Genomic DNA, 22,517 nt, shown 5'->3' with positions numbered 1-22,517 from the left:
AATAATCTGATGGGTGATTATCAGCTGAAACTGTACAGACACATTCTGGAGACACAAAAGACTTCCCTTAAATCTTGAAAAGGGGTAAAATAGGAGCCCTTTAACATCCTTAGCCACGCCCCCTTACTGTTAGTTTGCCATGAGACGATGTGCAAAAGAAGCCCCGCCCCTACTCAATATTCAGTTTCAGCTTGAAGCACATTAACATACTGAAATAAACATCTCAGCATCGGCCAGTATAAACTCTCTACTGCTGCTTGATTTTGTTGTTTATTGACATCCATTCTGGAGCAGGATGATTCTCTCATTCATTCATTCATTGTCTTTTCAGCTTAGTCCCTTTATTAATCAGGGGTCACCACAGCGGAATGACCCCCCAACTTATCCAGCATATGTTTTACACAGCGGATGCCCTTCCCGCTGCAACCCAGTACTGGGAAACACCCATGCACACTCATTCACACACACTCATACACTACGGCTAATTTAGTTCATCAATTCCCCTATAGTGCATGTGTTTGGACTGTGGGGGAAACCGGAGCACCCGGAGGAAACCCACACCAACATGGGGAGAACATGCAAACTCCACACAGAAACACCAACTGACCCAGCTGAGACTCAAACCAGAGACCTTTTTGCTGTGAGGCGATTGTGCTACCCACTGCGCCACCGTGACGCCACATTGACAACTTTCAAAACTAAGCAGGCTCTACTTTGTGAAACGCTGCTATCGGTTGGCACATTGCAGCTGATTAAAGCTGTAGTTGTGAGTGTGATTATGTCGAGTAACTCATATTAGTAAGTCACACAGATTAATGATAGTCCCTTATTTAAACAGCAGAAGTCAACTCTGAATGAAATGAATGATTTCACACACAGATGAGTGTTGGTGAGCGCAGCTGTTGCTCAGACAGAGGATCTGCTGATAATCTCCTGCGTCTGATGCTGAACTCTCCTGTCTGTCTGTCCTCACGCTGCTCTTATTTCTTCAGCTGTGTGTTACAGATGATCTGAGATCAGTGCAGACGGCTGGTGGTCCAGCAGGGTTACAGTGGGTGAAGAATGTGTGCTGTGCAAACAAACACACACACACACACACACACATACACACACACACACACACATGCAGACAGCCAGCCGGTGCTCTCTCACACACACTGGATTTGGGGGTGTCCATGATTGGGGGAGATTTGATGTAATAAATACATTAAACTTTATATTTGTTAGACCCTCACTATACAAAATGAATTTATATGTATAATTTAAGGCAACATGGTGGCTAAGTGGTTAGCACTGTGGCCTCACAGCAAGAAGGTCACTGGTTCGACTCTTGGCTGGGTCAGTGTGTGTTTCTGTGTGGAGTTTGCATGTTCTCCCCGTGTTGGTGTGGGTTTCCTCCAGGTGCTCCGGTTTCCCTCACAGTCCAAACACATGCACTATAGGGGAACTGATCAACTAAACTGGCCGTAGTGTATGAGTGTGTGTGTGAATGAGTGTGTATGGGTGTTTAAAACTTTACCGCTATGTAAAACGTGCTGGAATAGTTGGCAGTTCATTCCGCTGTGGCAACCGGTGATTAATAAATGGACTAAGCTGAATGAAAACGATTAAATGAATGAATTGTATAATTTATAATTAAAGATATTTATTGTGTAGCCCCAAATTTTTTAGGGCACTAATCGGCTGCTTACCTTGCTTATTGGTTAAAACCACTCCTGCGCTCACACACACACACACAGCTATCTTAATGAACTCTTCCCATATCTTTAGTGATGTTTGTTGTACATACTGTATATTCTCTAAACTCAACCCTCACAGCAAACTATCTGCACTTCTACATCTTCACTATCCTTCATTCTGCCTGATATGAGCATGTTCACCCATGCAGACCAAAGAAATGTCTCAGTGAGGTCCTACTTAACTGCTATTGTTATACTTGTGGGGACATTCGGTCCCCGCTACGTAAGGAAAACAAGGTGCACACACGCACCACTGAAAACCGCAGAAACCCACACAATCAGAACAATGCCGGGACCGCGCGTGGACAGCACGTGCGCGCGCACAGCCGCGAACCCGCGTGAGCACCGGTCCGTTTCCACGGAGACGGAGAGAGAGAGAGAGAGTAGAGAGCGAGAGAAGTGTGTGTGCGCTCGTGCTCGTGGACGGTTTAACGGAAACCTCTCTGTATGTTCGGAGTCACCGACTGTCCCTCAGATCCAACGGTTGAAGAGCGCGCGAACGTGAGTAGCTTTTGTTCTCCACTTTTGCCTCAGATTCCACACCGACCTCAGTTTCTCCGCTCGGATTAAAGCAAACACAGAATAACCGAGTTTCTGAATGAGTTTCCCGTCTTGTACCGTCGGTTTGTCCAGAACGGAAAGTCGTGGCAGGAGAACCGACGAGTTCCTTCAGTCCTCCGAGGCTCTACTAAAGTCGAGTTTCTTTGTTTAACGCGATATAACTCGAGTTTTAGAGCTGGTTTCGGTGATTAAAGTGGGTTTGTGCTTCGAGTAGAAGTGTTTAATGTCTTTATTGTCTTGAGGAGAATCGCTTTCAGGTTTACTCATTCATACAGCAGAGCTCCCGTTACACAAACAAATCACCTCATCTGATTCAGAAATACTCGTTTACCGACATTAATCGACTGTGGAATAATATAAATGAAAATCCAGTGCTGGAATATCGTATTTTGTACGTGTTATTCAATTGGACAGCGTCGAGTGTCGCGTGAATTCGGTGCTAAATCAATATTTGTCGTTTAGTGCTGTAATATTATTAAATATCATGATCCAGTTAGACTAGAGGAACGTTTTATTATTCTCAAGTATTAAAAATATGAAGCTTTTTGACAGGCTCAAATTACTCATTAAGAATAATTGAGGTAAAGTTGCTTTTATATTCGCACATTCATTCAGTGACAACTTATGACACGCTCCCTATATAGTTTACCATGGTACTTTTGAGTATTCGAACTGAAATCACATGTGAATATGACTTCAAAACAACATCAGCACGATTTAATTGACTGTGAACAATATACTTTGATAGCCATGGGTTGCTAATATGATTTCACGATTAGCAATTTGCAGAATACTTTTCTGAAATTATATTATTAATGAGAAAGTCTGAATGTGTGGATATAAAACCAACTTTATCTCAATTTAGTAATATTATAAGTGTTAATTTTGAGTATTGTTTGCAGATTTTAACTCATTATTGACGTCTTGTAGAACTCGGATTCACCAGATTTGAGTTCAGATACTCACTTTATTGTCGTTTAGGAGAAATAGTTGTGATATTGATGTTATGGCCTGATTTTAAACATTTATTTCATAAATCAACCATCATAAACAGGTTAGTACTGTATGCGTTTATAGACCATTTCGAGGGATGTCAACAAAAACAATGGCCCCAACATGTTTCCTCTTGTACATTTTTAATTTCTACCTCTTCCGAGAATCAAGAGCCACACATTGATAAATAATGTTATGATAGCTGTTTTAACATTAAGCTATGATTGAATTGCCTCTTGTTACAGTTATGAAATAGTTTAATATGCAGGAAATGTTCTTGGGCCAATGACATGACCACATTGAAATGGTCTATAGAGACTGTGTTGTTGTATTTGTCATTATCACGCAGAGTTGTTAGAGTTATAATATTTATTATTATACTACAGCTCTCTTTAATGCTTGATTCTGATTGGCTGATGATGATTCTAAGGTGTTTGGTTATTGTCAGATAAAGGCACAGCTAAAGTAGTTCCGGCAGCTTTAGAGCAGCTCCATATCACTCCGCTGAATGATTAGAGTTATTCCACAGCTACAACAGTCAGAAATCACAGCAGAACACAACAGGAGCAGTTTGAGGAGGGCAAACACCTGAAAAATGTCTAAAATTAAACACCTGAGCAGTGGCGCACAAGCAGAACGATGCAGGCCATGCTGTTGAGTTATTAGAAAATAATGCACATTTTATTTTAATTCAATAACCTATTGTCAGTTATTATATAAATACATAAACTGATTTCTCCTGTATTCAATCATTTTCCTTCAGCTTAGTCCCTTATTTATCAGGGGTTGCCACATCGGAATGAACCGCCAACTATTCCAGCATGTGTTCTAAGCAGCGGATGCCCTTCCAGCTGCAACCCATCACTGGAAAACATCCATACACAGTCATTCACACTCATACACTACGGACAATCTAGCTTACCTACACCACCTATTACCACATGTTTTTGGACTGTTTTGGACCAGCCGCAAACCTGGGAAAGATTTGTCTTGTATTATTAGTTTGAAAGCACTTGTATATGTTTCTGACATGTTTGCTTTATAGACCCATAATGCCTTGCGCCCACAGTCACGCTGATGTCGTTTCTCCTGCGTGCGCTGGCCCTTTAAAAGCTGGGTTTGAGGTTAGTTGGTTTACCAGCACTCGATCATCAGTGAACGTTCACTTTATGGAGGCTAAGAATAAGAGCGTGGACCGTCCTGCCGACCATAAAAACTGTGGAAGAAACACAGACGCTTCATTACAGGCTGCTCAAGCCAAGAGAAAGCACACACACACACACACACATGCGTCTGTCCCTCTCATTCGCTGCCAGGAGGAGTGGAAAATCAAAGGGCAGTTTCTGCTGTGTTTGTGGGCCGTCAGGTAAACACAGCGCAGTGTTTGCGCCTCAGACCACACAGTCTGTCTGTGACCCATTTCTGTCACTGTGAGCTGAACTGATCCAAAAACTACCAAGCCGGTATTCTCAGTGACTCTCTGATTCTAGTTATTACCTGTTTCATCCGCAGTGATCCATTCTCTTAATTATATTGATCTATTTTAGGGTGTCTCAGTGGTTAGCACTGTGGCCTCACAGCAAGAAGGTTGCTGGTTCGAGTCCCGGCTGGGTCAGTGTGTGTTTCTGTGTGGAGTTTGCATGTTCTCCCCGTGTTGGTGTGGGTTTCCTCCGGGTGCTCCGGTTTCCCCCACAGTCCAAACACATGCGCTATAGGGGAACTGATCAACTAAACTGGCCGTAGTGTATGAGTGTTTTGTGTGTATGGGTGTTTCCCAGTACTGGATTGCGGCTGGAAGGGCATCCCCTGTGTAAAACATATGCTGGAATAGTTGGCGGTACATTCCGCTGTGGCGACCCCTGATGAACAAAGGGACTAAGCTGAAGGAGAATGAATGAATGAATGAATGAGTGAATGAATGAATGAGTGAATGAATGAATGAGTGAATGAATGAATGAATGAATGAATGAATGAATGAATGAATGAATGAATGAATGAATGAAACGCATACAAAAATGAATCACTTGAGCTCAAAATGAATGACAGCAGTTCTAAATAATTCGGAAAAGAATCAGCTCAAAAATGAATCACTTCTAATGAATCATTAGTTCTACTGTAAATAATTATACACAGCAAAAATGCTGTTCTTATTTAGAGTTTTGTCTAAAAATTATTAAATCAAGAATCATTTTCTAAAATTATTGTCTTTTTTTAGATATAGTCAAAATTAAGTGAATTTTTCCTTAAAACTAGCTAAATAATCTGCCAAATGGGCTAAATAATCTGCCATATAAGCTAATCTTGTATTTGCTTTGAAATAACCTATTTCTCACCTCATTGTCAGATTATTTTGCTTGTTTTGGGGGAAAACTCACTTCATTTTCACAATTGTTTTCTGAAAACAAGATGATATTATTTGCTTGTCTAGAAAAAGCTTCTTGATTTACGGATTTTTAGATATTTGTACTAGAAACAAGACTTTTGTGCAGTGTGTAAATAATCAACATAGAGCTATAATGGATCATTTAAGAGCTGGAGTGATTCATTTGTGAGCTGACTCTTTTCTGAATGGAACTGAATCATTTAGAACGGCTGTCATTGATGTTGAGCTACAGTGATTAGTTTTTGTATTCGTTTACATTTTTGTTGATTCGTTTTAGTGTTTAAGTGATTCATTTCACACATCAGTCCATTTTCAACTGTAGTGATTAATTGTTTTAATGAAATTTATTCTATTCTGATTCTATTTACAAATGAATCAGTTCATTTTGCAGCAGCAGCAGCAGACATTCATTATAAAACTACAATGGTTTTCCCAGTACTGGGTTGCAGCTGGAAGGGCATCCACTGCGTAAAACATATGCTGGAATAGTTGGTGGTTCATTTCACCGTGGTGACCCCTGATAAATAAGGGACTAAGCTGAAGGAAAATGAGTGAATGAACTATAATGGATCATGTAAGAGCTGGTGTGATTCATTTGTGAACTGATTCATTTTTGAACCGATTTGTTTCTTAATGGTTCAAACAAATCATATTTTTTAGCTAGAACAGATTTTTAATCATTTAATCATTTTAATCATCACTGAATCATTTTTTCTAGCTGTACACTTTCTATAGTTACACCTGCAGAAGTTTAGAACTGAGTTTGATTCATTTTAGAACTCCCATGATTGTATTTCTGGACTTTAGTGATTCATTTCACTCATCAGTTCACTTTGCAGCTGTAGTGATTCATTTTTATTGTTTAATCTTTTTACAATTCTTAAAAAAGTGCTTAACTTAAGTGATTCTTTTCAGCTGTATCAGTTCATTCAGCTGCAGAAGAGATTCATCCGCTTCAGTGATTCATTGTTGTTTAACTAGAACTGCTGTGAATCATTTAGCAGTGATTCAGAAGTACAGAGATTCATGTTTTGTGATATAAGAGCTGGTGTTTAACCGGTTTATCTGCTGTTTTACAGTAAGGTCATGTGTAACCAGAGCCAGAGTGTGTCTCTGTGTGTGTGTGTGTGTGTGTGTGTGTGTGTGAAACCCAAGAGCAGCTCAGTGTTAAAATGCTAATTGAATGTGTGCTGGGGGTCAGAGGTCAGCAGGTTTGAGCACAGCTGTGTCTGTGATTGTCTGTTCTCTTCAGTGTTTCTGTGGAGGGATCTGATCTGGATGTGGCCGGTTCTGTTTAAACACACCAGGCCTTTAAATGGGTCACATTACGTGTGGAGTTTTCCATGCAGCCTCCCAAAACGAGCATGTTTGATTGAATTAAAACCAGCCGAGCCACACTGCCTTCAAATCAAGCCCAGAGGTCTGAGCGCCGCACACACACACACAACAAACACACAACAAACACACATTCATCTCACTGATTCGGTTTAGAGCTGCGTGGTGTCGTTTTAGGAATATAATGATTCATTTTATAACTACAATGATTCAGGTTAGAACTAGACCATGATTCTTTTCATGATTACAATGATTCAGTGTAGAACTCTAATGATTCATTTCACAAATACCGTGATTCAATTTAGAACTATAATGATTCATTTCACGACTACAGTGATTAGAACTATAACGATTCATTTTACAACTAAAATGATTCCGTGTAGAACTATAATGATTCATTTTACGGCTGCAATGATTCATTGTAGAACTGTAACAATTAATTTACCTACAACAATGATTCAATTTAGAACTATAAGGATTCATTTCACAAATACAGTGATTCAGTTTAGAACTATAATGATTCATTTCACGACTACAGTGATTAGAACAATAACGATTCATTTTACAACTAAAATGATTCCGTGTAGAACTATAATGATTCATTTTACGGCTGCAATGATTCATTGTAGAACTGTAACAATTAATTTACCTACAACAATGATTCAATTTAGAACTATAAGGATTCATTTCACAAATACAGTGATTCAGTTTAGAACTATAATGATTCATTTCACGACTACAGTGATTAGAACAATAACGATTCATTTTACAACTAAAATGATTCCGTGTAGAACTATAATGATTCATTTCACGACTACAGTGATTAGAATAATAAGGATTCATTTCACAACTAAAATGATTCCGTGTAGAACTATAATGATTCATTTCACGGCTGCAATGATTCATTGTAGAACTGTAACAATTAATTTACCTACTACAATGATTCAATTTAGAACTATAAGGATTCATTTCACAAATACAGTGATTCAGTTTTGAACTACGATTCATTTCACAACGTTAATGATTCAGTTTGAGTCTCTATCATGATTCTTTTCACACTTACAATGATTCAGTGTAGAACTGTAATGATTCATTTCACATCTCCTGTGATTCAGCGTAGAACTGTAATAAATTTTAGCACTATCATGATCATTTTTGGAAGTATAGTCGTTCATTTCACAGCTGTAATGATTCTTTTTACAACTGTATGGTATAATTTGAGATATAATAGTAATTTACAGCTGTAATGATTCATTCAACTGTATTTGAAAGATCTCTGGATTATTTTACAGCTTTAATGGTTTAATTTACAGCTATAATGATTTATTTCACAACTTTATGAATTAATTTCAGAACTAAAGGGGTTATTATATGAACTCTATTGATGCTTCTTAGGTGTTTCCTTTAGTCTGACTCTTTTTAAACGAATGATTCATTTATAGAACTACCGTGATTCATTTCAGGACTGTAGTCATTTATTTTAGAGCTACAGGGATTCATTTTTAATGTCATTGGTTCATTTTAGAACTACTCTGGCTCATTTTGACCCAGTGTATTTGCAGAGCTGGATTGATTGATTTGCTGTAAGTATTTTGAGTCTTGCTGTGGATTTGTGAACCAACGATTCATTTCAGAACTTCAGTGAATCATTTAATTGTTTTGTTGTTCAGATGTCAGAGTGACCTGCAGACTGTTCAGAGAGAGAGAGAGAGAGAGAGAGAGAGTGTGTGTGTGTGTGTGTGTGTGTGTGGGCACAGTGAGGCCAGTGTTAAGGGTTTGTGCTGTAGTTCAGATCAGTCATGCACACTGATAAGATTAGTGCTGTAGTAGTAAACCAGTCTCTCCCTCTTATCTCTTGCTCTATAGTGTGTGTGTGTGTGTGTGTGTGTTTCATCTGTGCTGCATCAAGCAAATTCCTTCTCTCTCTCTCTCTCTCTCTCTCTCTCTCTCTCTCTCTCTCACACACACACACACTCTCTCTTTATTTCTCACACACACTGTCTCACTCTTTCTGTCTTTGTGTATGTGTGTGTGTGTGGGTGTGTTTTATGGCGGGGGAGGTTCAGTTCAGTCACCCAGACCCTCATGACACAGCAGGACAGCGTGTGTGTGTGTGTGTGTGTGTGTGTGAGTGTGTGGACCTCTTCACTCAACACTAGGGTTGTGTTTAGCATCATGTGTGATTGGTCATCAGATTGTAAAGTGGTAATCACACAGACACGCACAGCTGTATGCAAATGAGCAGCTGATTGTTTTCATGATGACGTGATTTGATTGGTCGCAGTGCTGATTACTGATGATCCTCTAATCACATTAATTTCGCAGCTGAACAGGTCTGATAGCAGACGGATAGTCGTGTGATCTGAGGCAGCCAATCCTGAGGTTGATATTTGGTTGATTTTAGGTTGTAATGGAAAGTGACCAAAATCTAATGTCGAGTGAACATCTTAAACCAGCGTCACACTGACGTCAGATACTGACATTTATTCATCAGGTATGGCAACCATGATCTTTGGTTGATTTCAGGTTGGATGTTGGACTTTGACGTTGTGTTATGATGTCAACTCGATTTTCATTTCCAAACAAAATGCAACGTCCCCGCAACATTGAAGTACAACGTTAAACTGACATCATGTTGACTTCTTGTGTCTGCTGGGTGTTTAAGGCCATTTTGTTCATCATACAGTAAACATCCGTCATCTTCTCATCAGTGACCTGCGTCTAAACAGTCTCTGGGTCAATGCGTGTACAGATTTTGGACTTCTTCTTGGACATTTAACGCTTCCAAACAGTGTGCTGCAGTTATAAATCACCTTGAGGCAGTTCATTATGAGGTGATTTACCTTCTATGTGTGATTTGATTGGACTCGCAGGACTGATTTTTAGACAAGAAATAATAAAGTAGTAACTAGGGATGCAGTGGTTCTCTGTAAAAACCATATCGCCCCGTTGTCCACCCACGGTTTGGTGCACCCTGTGATCAAAGCAGTTTCACCTTTATACGCTTCTGATTACCTTTCACAAGCATTGCACATGCAAAGACCGCGCCTGATTATTGACGTGCTTTTAAACCCGATCCTGTCAGACACTGTTTTTTCGTGCTTCACTCTCGTGTTTGTCAAAGTAGAAACCGGGAAAAGAGGAGCACATTATTATTCAGCAAACATGAACAAAATGCCATGATTAACTAGCTTATTATCTTCATCTTTTGGACTAATATGAACAGGGAATGATGGAGTTACTCTCTACCAGAGGCTACATGTGCTGCTGAAGATTACAGACACAGATGAGAGGTTTACACTGACTGTAGGCTATATTTTGTGTTATTTTTAACCTAAATACAGACTAAATGTCTGCTGTGTGTATTTCTTCTGTAGTTGGTAACATATCGGAGACTGTAAGGGGCTGTATGTGTTCATATATGTTCATTTATTTAATATAATTACAGACGTTACAGTAGGCTAGGTCATTGATCTGCAGTTATAATCAACTCATGTTCATAGTAAAGTTAGTAATAAACATTTCTACACCAGTATTGATGTGTATGAAGCGTCTGTTTTGTGAGAAGTGCTTCTCATATGATATGTGAGTGACCCGTACAGCTTTACTGTAGACATTTCCTCCAGTGAGAATGACGTCGACTGAAACTTTCTGTCATACACCACGCCCACCAAAAGGGTACCCTCTTGGTAGTGGAAACACAAGCCTGATAAAGGTGACCCGTACTGTACCAGTCAGTGGAAACAAACCATAACAGGTGGATCGAGGTCCATGTCCAGACCCAGAAGCATCCCATACGGACGCAGACATACAGCAGGTCTGTTCAGTCCTGCTCCTTTTAGGTGTTGTTCAGCACCCGATCACTCCCACTATTCACTCTATTACCCGCTGTCTGCTAAGTTTTGTCTGCTACAGGGCTCGAAATGAACCTTTTTGCTTGGTAGCGCTGGTGCTCCAACTTAAAAATGTAGTCGCACACACCAATTATGAGCAGCGTTACTACAAGTGTTATATAAACAGATTTATAGCATTTGAGTCAACACTAATCAAAACTAACAAACAAAATATATATATATATAAAGCATGAGTGAGGAAAATATGTCTCAATGAAATCCTGTGATCACAAGAAAACACATTTTTATAACATAATTGAGTGACCAAAAGATACACAGAGCGTATCTACAGTCACATGTGTGAAGCTGTTGAATTGTCAGATGTTTGTTACCCAATCAATATGTTTATTGTTCTTTGACTTGTTCTGTAGGCATTTTTTTCTAAGCATTGCACAAACCGTACCGTATCAAAACCGTGACCCTAAAACCGTGATACACACTGAACCGTGAGTAGATTTAACCATTGCACCCCTAGTAGTGACTGCAGGTTGAAGGAAAGTAGTGGAGTAAAAGTACTGATACAACACCAAACATGTACTCAGGGGAAAGTAAAAGTACACATTCTTAACACTACTCAGTAAAGTACAAATCCTGAGGAGAAACCACTCCATTACAGTAATCTGAGTATCTGTAATTTGTTACTTTACACCACTGGTGTTATCTTTATAGCACTTCCATTACAGATATGCATAAACTAAGTAACCATAACACTGGAAACAACAGTTAATGGTGTAAACATCAGTTATTACAGACGATAGTGGTGTTATTAAGATCATTTTTATTTCATTTTGATTCACTTCATTCATTCATTCGTTTTCTTTTCGGCTTAGTCCTTTTATTCATCAGGGGTTGCCACAGCGGAATGAACCGCCAACTATTCCAGCATATGTTTTACACAGCGGATGCCCTTCCAGCTGCAACCCATCTCTGGGAAACACCCATACACACTCATTCACACACACACACACACACACACTACGGCCAGTTTAGTTCAATTCCCCTATAGTGCATGTGTTTGGACTGTGGGGGAAACCGGTGCACCCGGAGGAAACCCACACCAACACGGGGAGAACATGCAAACTCCACACAGAAACACCAACTGACCCAGCCGAGACTCAAACCAGCGACCTTCTTGCTGTGAGGCGACAACAGTAACTACTGCACCACTGCTTCGCCCCTAATTCAGTTCAATAAAAGTAAATGAATATATTCTAAAGTAATATATAAGACTTTATATTAATTATGAATAAAGTCTGTTTGAGTGACTGATGTTTCCCGCTGAAGGTCAGAGGTCAGCGAGGGTGTCTGATGTGTCTATGTGAGATTTCTCATCAGGGACTGTGGAATGAATGATATGCAGGACAGAAGCGCTGTAGACACACACACACACACACACACACACACACACACACACACACACACACACACACACACACACACACACACACAACAGACAATCTCTCTTTCTCACATACACACGCACACAGGCAGTTTAGAGTCTCTGAGTTCAGTAGTTCAGTGTGTCAGTGTGTGTTATTATACAGGAAGTGCTCTGTCAGGAGACAGGAAGCGCTCATTAAAAGAGTTGTTGTGAATCCATCAGATGGACTTCAGTAAGGCGTGAGCGATCAGATCTGATAAATCAGTGTGTGTGTGTGTGTGGACTGCTGGGCGACAGTATATTCCACACTAGTGTAGACAGTGTGTGTTTGTGGTTTGATAAACAATGCAGTGTGTGTTTGTGTGTCAGACAGAGGCTTCAGGGTTTACTGTCAGATCTTCTCAGTGTGGTCTGTAGGTGTGTGGTGTGTGTGTGTGTGTGTGTGTGTGCGTGTGCGTGTGTGTGTGTGTGTGTGTGTGTGTGTGTGGACTGCTGGGCGACAGTATATTTCACCCTAGTGTAGACAGTGTGTGTTTGTGGTTTGATAAACAATGCAGTGTGTGTTTGTGTGTCAGACAGAGGCTTCAGGGTTTACTGTCAGATCTTCTCAGTGTGGTCTGTAGGTGTGTGGTGTGTGTGTGTGTGTGTGTGTGTGCGTGTGCGTGTGTGTGTGTGTGTGTGTGTGTGTGTGTGTGGACTGCTGGGCGACAGTATATTTCACCCTAGTGTAGACAGTGTGTGTTTGTGGTTTGATAAACAATGCAGTGTGTGTTTGTGTGTCAGACAGAGGCTTCAGGGTTTACTGTCAGATCTTCTCAGTGTGGTCTGTAGGTGTATGGCCTGTGTGTGTGTGTGTGTGTGTGTGTGTGTGTGTGTGTGTGTGTGTGCGCCATTTTTGTTTTCGTGTGTGTCTCCTTATTCATGTCTATGAGAGAGTGTGTTTGTTGTCTGCTTGTTGGTGTGTGTTTTTGTGAGTTGTTCACACGTGTTTATGTGCAGATATTTGTGTGTGTGTGTGTGTGTTAATATAGTGTACTGTTTATTGCTCTGTTCTTGTCGTGTGTCTCTTTTCAGCACATCACACGTCAGTGTTTAAGACTGAACTCATTTTTAATAATCAACTATTATCAGTCTGTAATTGATGAGAAAATCCTGATCTTTATTTGAAGCAGAATCCTGCAGAATCCTAATGCACACTGAAACCTGCTTCAGCTGATTTGACCAATCAAATGCTTAAAATCATCTAAATCTACTAAAGTCAGTTTTCTGTGCTGTAAACTTTATTCTCTGACTGTGTTTGTGTGTGTGTGTGTGTGTGTTCTGCTTTAGTTCTCTAATGGACTGGTTAGCATCTCTTCTGATGGTCTTTGAGGGTTTGTGACCCGTGATGTTGTCGTTCTGTGAACCGCGTTGATGAACTCAATTGTGCTCATGTTTAACATTTTACGCCTGACAGAACCACACGCAACTCTCGTCTTCATGACATCACGCCTGCTGTAACCAGTGTGTGTGTGTGTGTGTGTGTGTGTGTGTGTTGTGTCAGCCCTGACTCATGTCACATTCATTCAGGGCTACAGGATTTATTTAATCCCTGTTCACACTGCAGTTTAATCCAGTGTCACTCCACTTCTGTGTGTTTGTGTGAACATTTTCAGCACTGTGCGTGCATGCGTGCGTGCGTGCATGTGTGTGTGTGTGTGTTTGATAAAGCTTGGAGACACAATGGGACGTGTGATGTCGTTCAGGCCCACCTGCCTTCCTGTGAATGGAGGAAAGCCCCTCCATAACAAACAGCAGGCCTAGAATAGAGGCCGACTTCCTCTTATCTAAAGCTGTTCCTGTGTAAGAGTGTGTGAGTGAGTCTCTATCTGTGTTTGTGTTTGTTTGTGCGTGTGTGTGTGTAAGTAAGTAAGCGTGTTGTGTTAATTTAATATATAAAAACATGTAATTTATGATTAATTTAAATGTAAATAAATAGATATCTTATTTCAGAATACTGTTATTGATGATATAAATATTTTAAAATGTTTAAATAATATAATTCTTAATATATGTTGAATAATTTAATTGTATATGATTTAATAAGTAAATTAAAATTAACTTTGTAAAACTGTTGTTTTAACTGAATAATTTATAATTATTGAGAAATAAAATGATCCTAAATGTCAGTAATAATGCGTATGCGTGTGTCTGAGCTCCAGCAGTCAGCGGGTGTTTGAGCACACCTCCCCAGGTGAGAGCAGCGCAGGTCAGACAGTTGCTGAAGGATCTCCTGCTGGATCTGATCTCACTATAGGTGTTAACGGTGGACGCCTCTACATCTCTGCTGTCTGTCAGTGGATCTCAGCATGAGAATAGGCCGTTCCTCATCTCAGGTGTTCATTATTGGTGATGGTGAAGCGGCGGAGCCTGCAGGGGGATGATGTGGATCAGCTTATACACTACACTGGGTTCACCCGCCGTGTGTTCTGGAGTGTGTTCTCCATATCTGAACTGAAGGAGAGGAGGCGGGACTCAACTCTGAGCTCTTCATATTGAGGAAAAGGCCCAATCAGAGAGGAGAACGTCTGCAGCCACGCCTACATGTTCAGATGTCTCCGCCTCCTCCATCCACACTGACTCACAGCAGCAGCAGTGGTGAACACCAACACGGCCTCTGCAGCGGCTCCAGAACGCTCCGGTATCAGCGCTGGAACACTCCAGGGTAGTGTGGAGGGAGCTATCTGCAAACTTCATTAGCTCAGAATGGGTTTCCTTTGACAGACAGCAGAGTCTTTATTCAGTGTGTGTGTGTGTGTGTGTGTGTGCGTGTGTGTGTGTATGCAGGCAGCCCGGCAGCAGGAACGGATTAAACGGACAAACACTCTATCTGAACAATAGTGCTGCGGATTTCCTGCTGCTGGAGCTCATAGAGGGTCACAGAGACCCCGAACTGCCAGATAGCAGATATACATACACACACACACACACACACACTTCAGTAGAGCTACACACACGTGCAGATGCACTCAAACAACCAGAAATGCACATTACATTAGAGCTGCTCACGCACATACACATACACTCCCACACACTCTCACTCTCTTTCACAAACACACACACAGCCTCTGCTTGACCACCCAGTCTGCAGTGTGTGTTCTCCATCCTGTCAGAAGGAGTTTGACAAACAGGAAATGAGGAAATCTGCTCTTCTGCATTATTGATCTTCAGCAAGACGCAATAAACACACTCTATCCTGCACACTACTGTATATATACTGCACACTACAAAGAACACAATATGCTGCCCACTATTCTATAGCGTATACAACACAATTCGATTGTGAATGAATCTTATGGAATAAAATCACTGTCATAAATATTTCGTGCGTAAATTAAATTCACGCATCTGTAATTATAAAATCGTAAAGGAAAACGAAGCGTACTCGTAATTTTACGAGGCTACAATTTCAAAATCTGAATTAGAACAGACACAGATACGACATTTTGTTTTTCTGTTTGTTTAATAATTGAATAATTCAGCTCCTCATTGATGTATGGAGAGAAGATATGATCAGATATATATACTTTTATATTATCTTTAAATTTGTACAAAGTAAGGTATTAGTAACTGTTGATATAAATGTTTGTTATGTTATTTGTTATTATCTGTTTGTTATATTACTTGATTAAAATATTAGGTTAAATTATATTGTATCATTATAATTAATAAACTAATACCATAAACATTTATATTACCATTTAGCATTATACTATTGTGTGTTTGTTCTATATTGGTGATTGTTAATTACTACATTATATTCTGCTTATGCTGGTTTATTTAAAGTTAATTAATTAATAAGAGTAAACCTTTTCTTTGTTTTATATATCTATACTGGATAATCTGTCTAGTTTAGTTTGTGTTCTCTGGTGATCTCATCGGGTGTTTGAGAGTTACTTAAACAGTTAGAAAAGGTTTCTTAATCAACAGATGTCCTGTTATAGTCAAACACTGTTCAGTGATTCCCTGAGAAACTCTGCGCTCGCTGCCTGTAATGTTAACTTACATTATGCTCTCTATCCTCGGCCCGTTCTTCATTTTGATTCTGTAAAATGTCCAAGAAACTCAGTGAAAATGGACCTCAATAAGTCTCAACCTTTATTACAGCTCATGATGGACATTTCTCACAGAGGGAATAACAGAAATCTTACCTGAGACGGTGTGTGTGGAGCTCGAGTGCCCAGCAGGCGCGCCGTTGTGATCGATGACTCTCGCTTGTTTATTAATGCCTGTGACAGCGGTGACGTAATTTTGACAGTGAAGTGTCGCTGTTTGATTCGTACTCGTAATCAGGTCGTCGTGTCTGTGGTGAAACTGTACTTGGTGTGTGTAAAGTACACCCATCGTAAATTTATCAGTCATATACAAACAGACACAGAAAATGTCGTATCTGTGTCTGTTCTAATCGCAGGTTTTGGAATTGTACCCTCATAACATTACGAGTACGCTTTGTTTTCCTTTACGATTTTATAATTACAGATGTGTGAATTTAATTTACACACTAAATATTTAGGACCGTGATTTTATTCCATAAATCTCCGTTATCTCTGCGTCTCAGTGTGCAGATCCCCCTTTCTGATCTAAATGCTGTGGAACATTTGTAATCTTCACTAATTTAGGGTGGACGGTGTTGCACACTGAGGCGCAGCACTGTTATACTATCATGCACTGATATAAGATACTTCAGAAACTAGCCGCTACTTCACTTAGCCGACAGTAATAGTGTATGTGCCGAGCTAGTGTGTTTCCCATACTGATAAACCTGCGGAGACCTGTTATCGTGAGGTTTTTTCCATGTTATACGGTTTCTTTTTACAGCATTGATGTTGTAATGTAATTCAAATACAATCAGTTAAGCAGACTTCGGCATTCGTTTATTTGCTCAAGTGTAAAACGTTTGCTCGCACGCGCCCGTCAGCATCAGCAGGCTAGCGTAAATAGAGTATACTCCATTGAATATACTGCAGTGTTTGCTCTAGGATATTTTCCAGCTGTGACGGCAGCAGACTCTGTTGGGTATTTTACACAGATCCACCAACTACATGTGGCGTCATTTCATTGACTAATGTCGTGAGCGCAGTGTTAAGTCGAGATCGCATTCATGTAATAGCCTACGAGCATGTCAATCTCTCTGCAGAGGTTCATGGCTGATATTGTAGTCAGACACGGTGCATTATGGGATAGGTGTGTTCAGAGGTATTCTCCTCACCTGTTCCATCTACACGCATGATGAAGTGATAGCCAATCAGAGCGCACTCGCAGACAGCTGCTGTGCTCATTGTGTGACCTGCTTTCTTTCTCCTCCCCTGGGGCATTATGGGATATGGGATCTACCTCTCTGGTTGCAGGTGTTTTCCCTGCTGAGCTGTACAGAAGCGTCCGGAATATCGGCGCTCCGGCTTTCCCACAGTCATACTGAGCTGGCCAAGTGTGTAGTCAAGTATTAGCACTTCCTGTGATGAAAGGAAGTGGAGGAACACACACAAACATGATGAGTTATGATGTGGTGGTGGACTGTGGGATGAAACACACACACACACACACATTTCTCTGTCAGGTCTTAAACAGTGATGCACGGCCTTCTGGGAGCTCATGGTGTGTGTGTGTGTGTGTGTGTGTGTGTGTGTGTGTGTGTGTGTAAGGATGACGACACTGCATGTCTGACTGCTGATGTGATGTTATGAGGAGTTTTTCCTGGACACACACACACGCACACACATACACACAAACAAACTCACACACACTCACTCTCAAAAGTGCGCACTCATACACACACACACACACACACGCACACACACTCACTCACTCACGGTAACTGTGATTATTGGCTAATAAACACACTCACACACACACACACACACACACACACAGTCAGTGGAGAATGAGCTGAGCGGTCAGTGTGTGTGTGTGTGTGTGTGTGTGTGTGTGTAAGGATGACGACACTGCATGTCTGACTGCTGATGTGATGTTATGAGGAGTTTCTCCTGGATACACACACACACACACACACACACACACACGCACACACACACACACACTGACCGCTCAGCTCATTCTCCACTGACTGTGTGTGTGTGTGTGTGTGTGTGTGTGTGTTTATTAGCCAATAATCAGTTACCATGGTGACGTGCACAGTTCAATCCCATATGTTCTGGGATGAATGAATGAGAGTGTTTGTGTGTGTCTATGTGTGCGCACTTTTGAGAGTGAGTGTGTGTGAGTTTGTTTGTGTGTGTGTGTGCATGTTTGAGTGTGTGTATGTGTGCACTTGAGAGTTTGTGTGTGTGTGTGTAAGTTTGTGTGTGTGTGTGCATGTTTGAGTGTGTGTATGTGTGCACTTGAGAGTTTGTGTGTGTGTGTGTAAGTTTGTGTGTGTGTGTGCATGTTTGAGTGTGTGTATGTGTGCACTTGAGAGTTTGTGTGTGTGTGTGTAAGTTTGTGTGTGTGTGTGCATGTTTGAGTGTGTGTATGTGTGCACTTGAGAGTTTGTGTGTGTGTGTGTAAGTTTGTGTGTGTGTGTGCATGTTTGAGTGTGTGTGAGTTTGTGTGAGTGTGTTTCTGTGTGTGTGCACTTGAGTTTGTGTGTGCACTTTTGAGTTTATGTGTGCGCATGTGGGTTTATGTGTGTGTGTGTGTATGTGTGCATGTTTGTGTGTGACAGTTTTTGTTTGTGTGTGTGAGTTTGTGTGTCTGCTTGGTTTAAAGTTTGTGTGCGTGTGTGTGTGTGTGTGTGTGTGTGTGTGTGAGAGAAATATGTGTGTATGCGTGCTAGTTTGTATGTATGCATCCGTGTGTGTGTTTATATATCTGCGTGTGTAAATTTCTTTGTGTGTGTATATATCTGCGTGTGTGTGTGTGTGTGTGTGTGTGTGTGTGTCTATCTGCATATGTGTGTATATATTTATATCTGTGTGTGAGTCTATCTGCAGATTTGTGTGTGTGTGTGTGTCTGTGTCTGTGTCTATCTGCATATGTGTGTGTATATATGTATATCTGTGTGTGTGTGTGTGTGTGCGTACATCTGTGTGTGAGTCTATCTGCATATGTGTGTGTATATATGTATATCTGTGTGTGTGTGTGTGTGTGTATATCTGTGTGTGAGTCTATCTGCATATGTGTGTGTATATATGTATATCTGTGTGTGTGTGTGTGTGTGCGTGCGTGCGTATATCTGTGTGTGAGTCTATCTGCATATGTGTGTGTATATATGTATATCTGTGTGTGTGTGTGTGTGTGCGTATATCTGTGTGTGAGTCTATCTGCATATGTGTGTGTATATATGTATATCTGTGTGTGTGTGTATATCTGTGTGTGAGTCTATCTGCATATGTGTGTGTATATCTGTGTGTGTATGTATGATCTCACTGAACACACACACGTGTGCATGAGGGCTGTTTTTCCATCATGGTCCGCTCTGCCGTTTGTCCTGGAGCTGTGCAGGTCAGAAATCACCATTCCAGATGTGTGATGAAGTGAGTCAACACGAGCTGATCTGAGTCACTGAATCAGTTCAGGTGAATCATATGAGTCTGTTCACTCCACAGATGAGTCCGTCAGCTGGTTGTTGTTGTTGTTGTTGGTCTGCTGCTGAATGTGTTTGTGTTGATGCTGTTATCAGAACACTGAAGCTTTACAGCCGCTGTGTGTCAGATGGTGTGCGTCTCAGAGCTGTATATTACTCAGTTCATCTAACATTGTCATCATCAAATGAGCTCTAGACAGGACAGGTGTATTTATATAGCACATTTCACACACAATGCGAACTCTAAATTGTAAAACATATAATAATAGCAGGTAGAACTGAATCCACACGTCTGCAAATGTCACACACACTGGTTGGCTTTATAAACTGTGATCATTTATATGTAAACTCGTCATCGTATTTATACTGTTTAGGTGTTATTTATAGTATGGACAGACTTCAGTCCTGCTGCCGCTTGCTTACGTGCTTCACACTGTATGTTATGAATCAGATTTTCTCATGTGTGTATTAAATGTCACACAATTGAAATGGTCCCGAATGAAAGTGAAAGTGCCGAACTGCAGTGAAGTCGACAAATTCAAAACGAAACACCCGAAATTACATGAAACTCCAGAGGAAAAGTGGATAGCGCGGTGACGTTAATCGTATTACGTGCTTTAACATGTAAAACAGGAACCTGAAAGGAACATTCAGAAAGCAGCTCGTGTACACCCCTTTAACATGGTATAGTCTTATTCAGATTAAAGCAAGTCATTCGGTGACTGATGTCCATGTAAAGGCCTGTTTATCTGCCCTGCGTCTGTGTTTGTGTTGCCTCTGTGAAAATCAGTGCGCGCATGTAGGGGTGGGCGATATGGGAACAATATCATATCACCATTATCTCGATTCATGATTTTTATCCTGATTCTTTTTCAAGTTTGTGTTTTAAGAGTCTTTTGCAAATTACTAAAGGTACAATACAACCAAACTAATGTCCCCATATAGATATATACTCTTACCATGTGTGTTTAAGAATGTTTTAAGCAGGACTCTGAACCGGTTCAAGGAACAGAAACAAAAAACGGAACCGAATGACGTTTTGCAGGAACAGAAACAAAAAAAACGAAAAGAAGATCAACTTTAATGGTTCTGAACAGAAACGTTTAGTTAACCGGTTAATAACGTTATTTTATCGTTCTCTTTATTCTATGAATTCGGGAGATTAAAAGCATTCATTTAAAGCATGTGTACAAATGCGACGGTAACACATACAACGTGAAATACCCACGAAGCAGACGTCATTAGCGAGAGTCGTTTCTGATGCGACGAGCTCGTCTTAAAGGTTACAGAGAACCTGCTCTTACATGTACAAAGGTATGTTTCAGTTATTGCTATTAAAACTTGTATTTATACTAAATTAATTATTGATTGTTGATTGTTTTTAGATGGGTCTCCCTGAAGAAAATCCTTTGGTTAATATTTCTCTCATGACAAATCATTTGATAAAAGGATCTGTAATATTGAAGGATGAGGAGTAGATTATAAATATGATGAAGATTTAATTGATATGATATATCATCAGACCACCCAAGCGTTTTCCATCTGGAGAATTACAGTAATTAATAGCTCAGTCCTTATAAACTATCCATTATTAAAATACATTATTTACAAGGCTGCTGGAGAATTAACTGAATATGCAATATGATCAGCGTAATGATCACAGTGAAATGAGGGAAGCGCTATAAATGTCTGGCCCTGATGCGCATTTATGCCCGTCTATAAAAGATAATATAGCCTAAAGCACTTTAATATTTTAGAGGAAGTATGTAGAGTTTGCACAGCCACTGTGTGGTCTTATTAACCTGCTGCCCATAATTAAACGTCATGAAGCCTACTTTTTGATTTCTTGACCCGCGGATTAACGGCAGCACCAGTGGACATAAACAAGATCTGTGCATAACAGGGTGAGTACGCCCTAAAACACCCCTTATCACGCAAACCCTTACCCTTAGCTGTTGGACACTCACACCTAAACAAAGCTGGACTCTTTCCTGAGTTTATTCAAACTAGAGGTGTGAAAACAGCCTGCTGAGACGAGCGGTTCACGGCCCTTTAATAAAGATAAACATCAAGGAAGAAGCAGCTGGAATAAAGGACAATATTCAATAGGAAGGATGATCTGAGCTGCTGATAATGCTAAACTTAGAAATCTGACATCTTGATCAACAGATCATATTTATTTTCAATTGACCCTTCCCTAAGCCCCGCCCTCCATAGTTACTGTTGCTACGCCTGTCAAGCTTTCGCGCCTGGCATGTGTAGTACAATATGTATGCGCCGGTGTCAGACATGGCCAGGGATATAATCAGTCATTTTTGGTGAACAGGTGAGATATCTGAGAAAGCCAGACAATAAAAGACAGCAGTATGCATTACAGGAGTATATTCACGACTTCATATTCAACTGATTAGAAAACGATTTAATCAAAATTGAAGCTCGCTTAGCCTAGCCTCATACGCTGACCATTCAACAGCTTAGGTCATGCACAGCAGGAGAGGTGACATTTACAAATCATCTAATAATAAGTAATTAAAGCCTGATTTCTCTGTTTTTAGACTGTTGTTGTGCTATAAAATATAGCGTTACTAACCGACGAGGAAACACACATGGACAGAACATCATTCATTCACAGAAAGAACAGCTAGAAAGGGGAAAATGATGGATTTGTGCT

The 22,517-nt window shown here is 40.4% G+C and overlaps 1 protein-coding gene across 1 annotated transcript in view; it reads left to right on the top strand.

Annotated features, from left to right (window-relative positions):
* Positions 1 to 2,096: 2,096 nt before the first annotated feature.
* The window catches only part of lhfpl2a (LHFPL tetraspan subfamily member 2a), a 34,084-nt gene continuing 13,663 nt past the window's right edge, over positions 2,097 to 22,517 (top strand). Inside the window, exon 1 of the mRNA XM_056447116.1 lies at positions 2,097 to 2,240. The gene's annotated coding sequence lies outside the window, so the exon portion shown is untranslated. The remainder of the gene's footprint in view (positions 2,241 to 22,517) is intronic.

The sequence above is a fragment of the Danio aesculapii genome, chromosome 21, assembly GCF_903798145.1.
Source record: "Danio aesculapii chromosome 21, fDanAes4.1, whole genome shotgun sequence".
Classification (NCBI taxonomy): Eukaryota; Metazoa; Chordata; class Actinopteri; order Cypriniformes; family Danionidae; genus Danio; species Danio aesculapii.
Note: the sequence above shows the minus strand (reverse complement) of the source record. Positions and strands in the feature narration are given on the sequence as shown.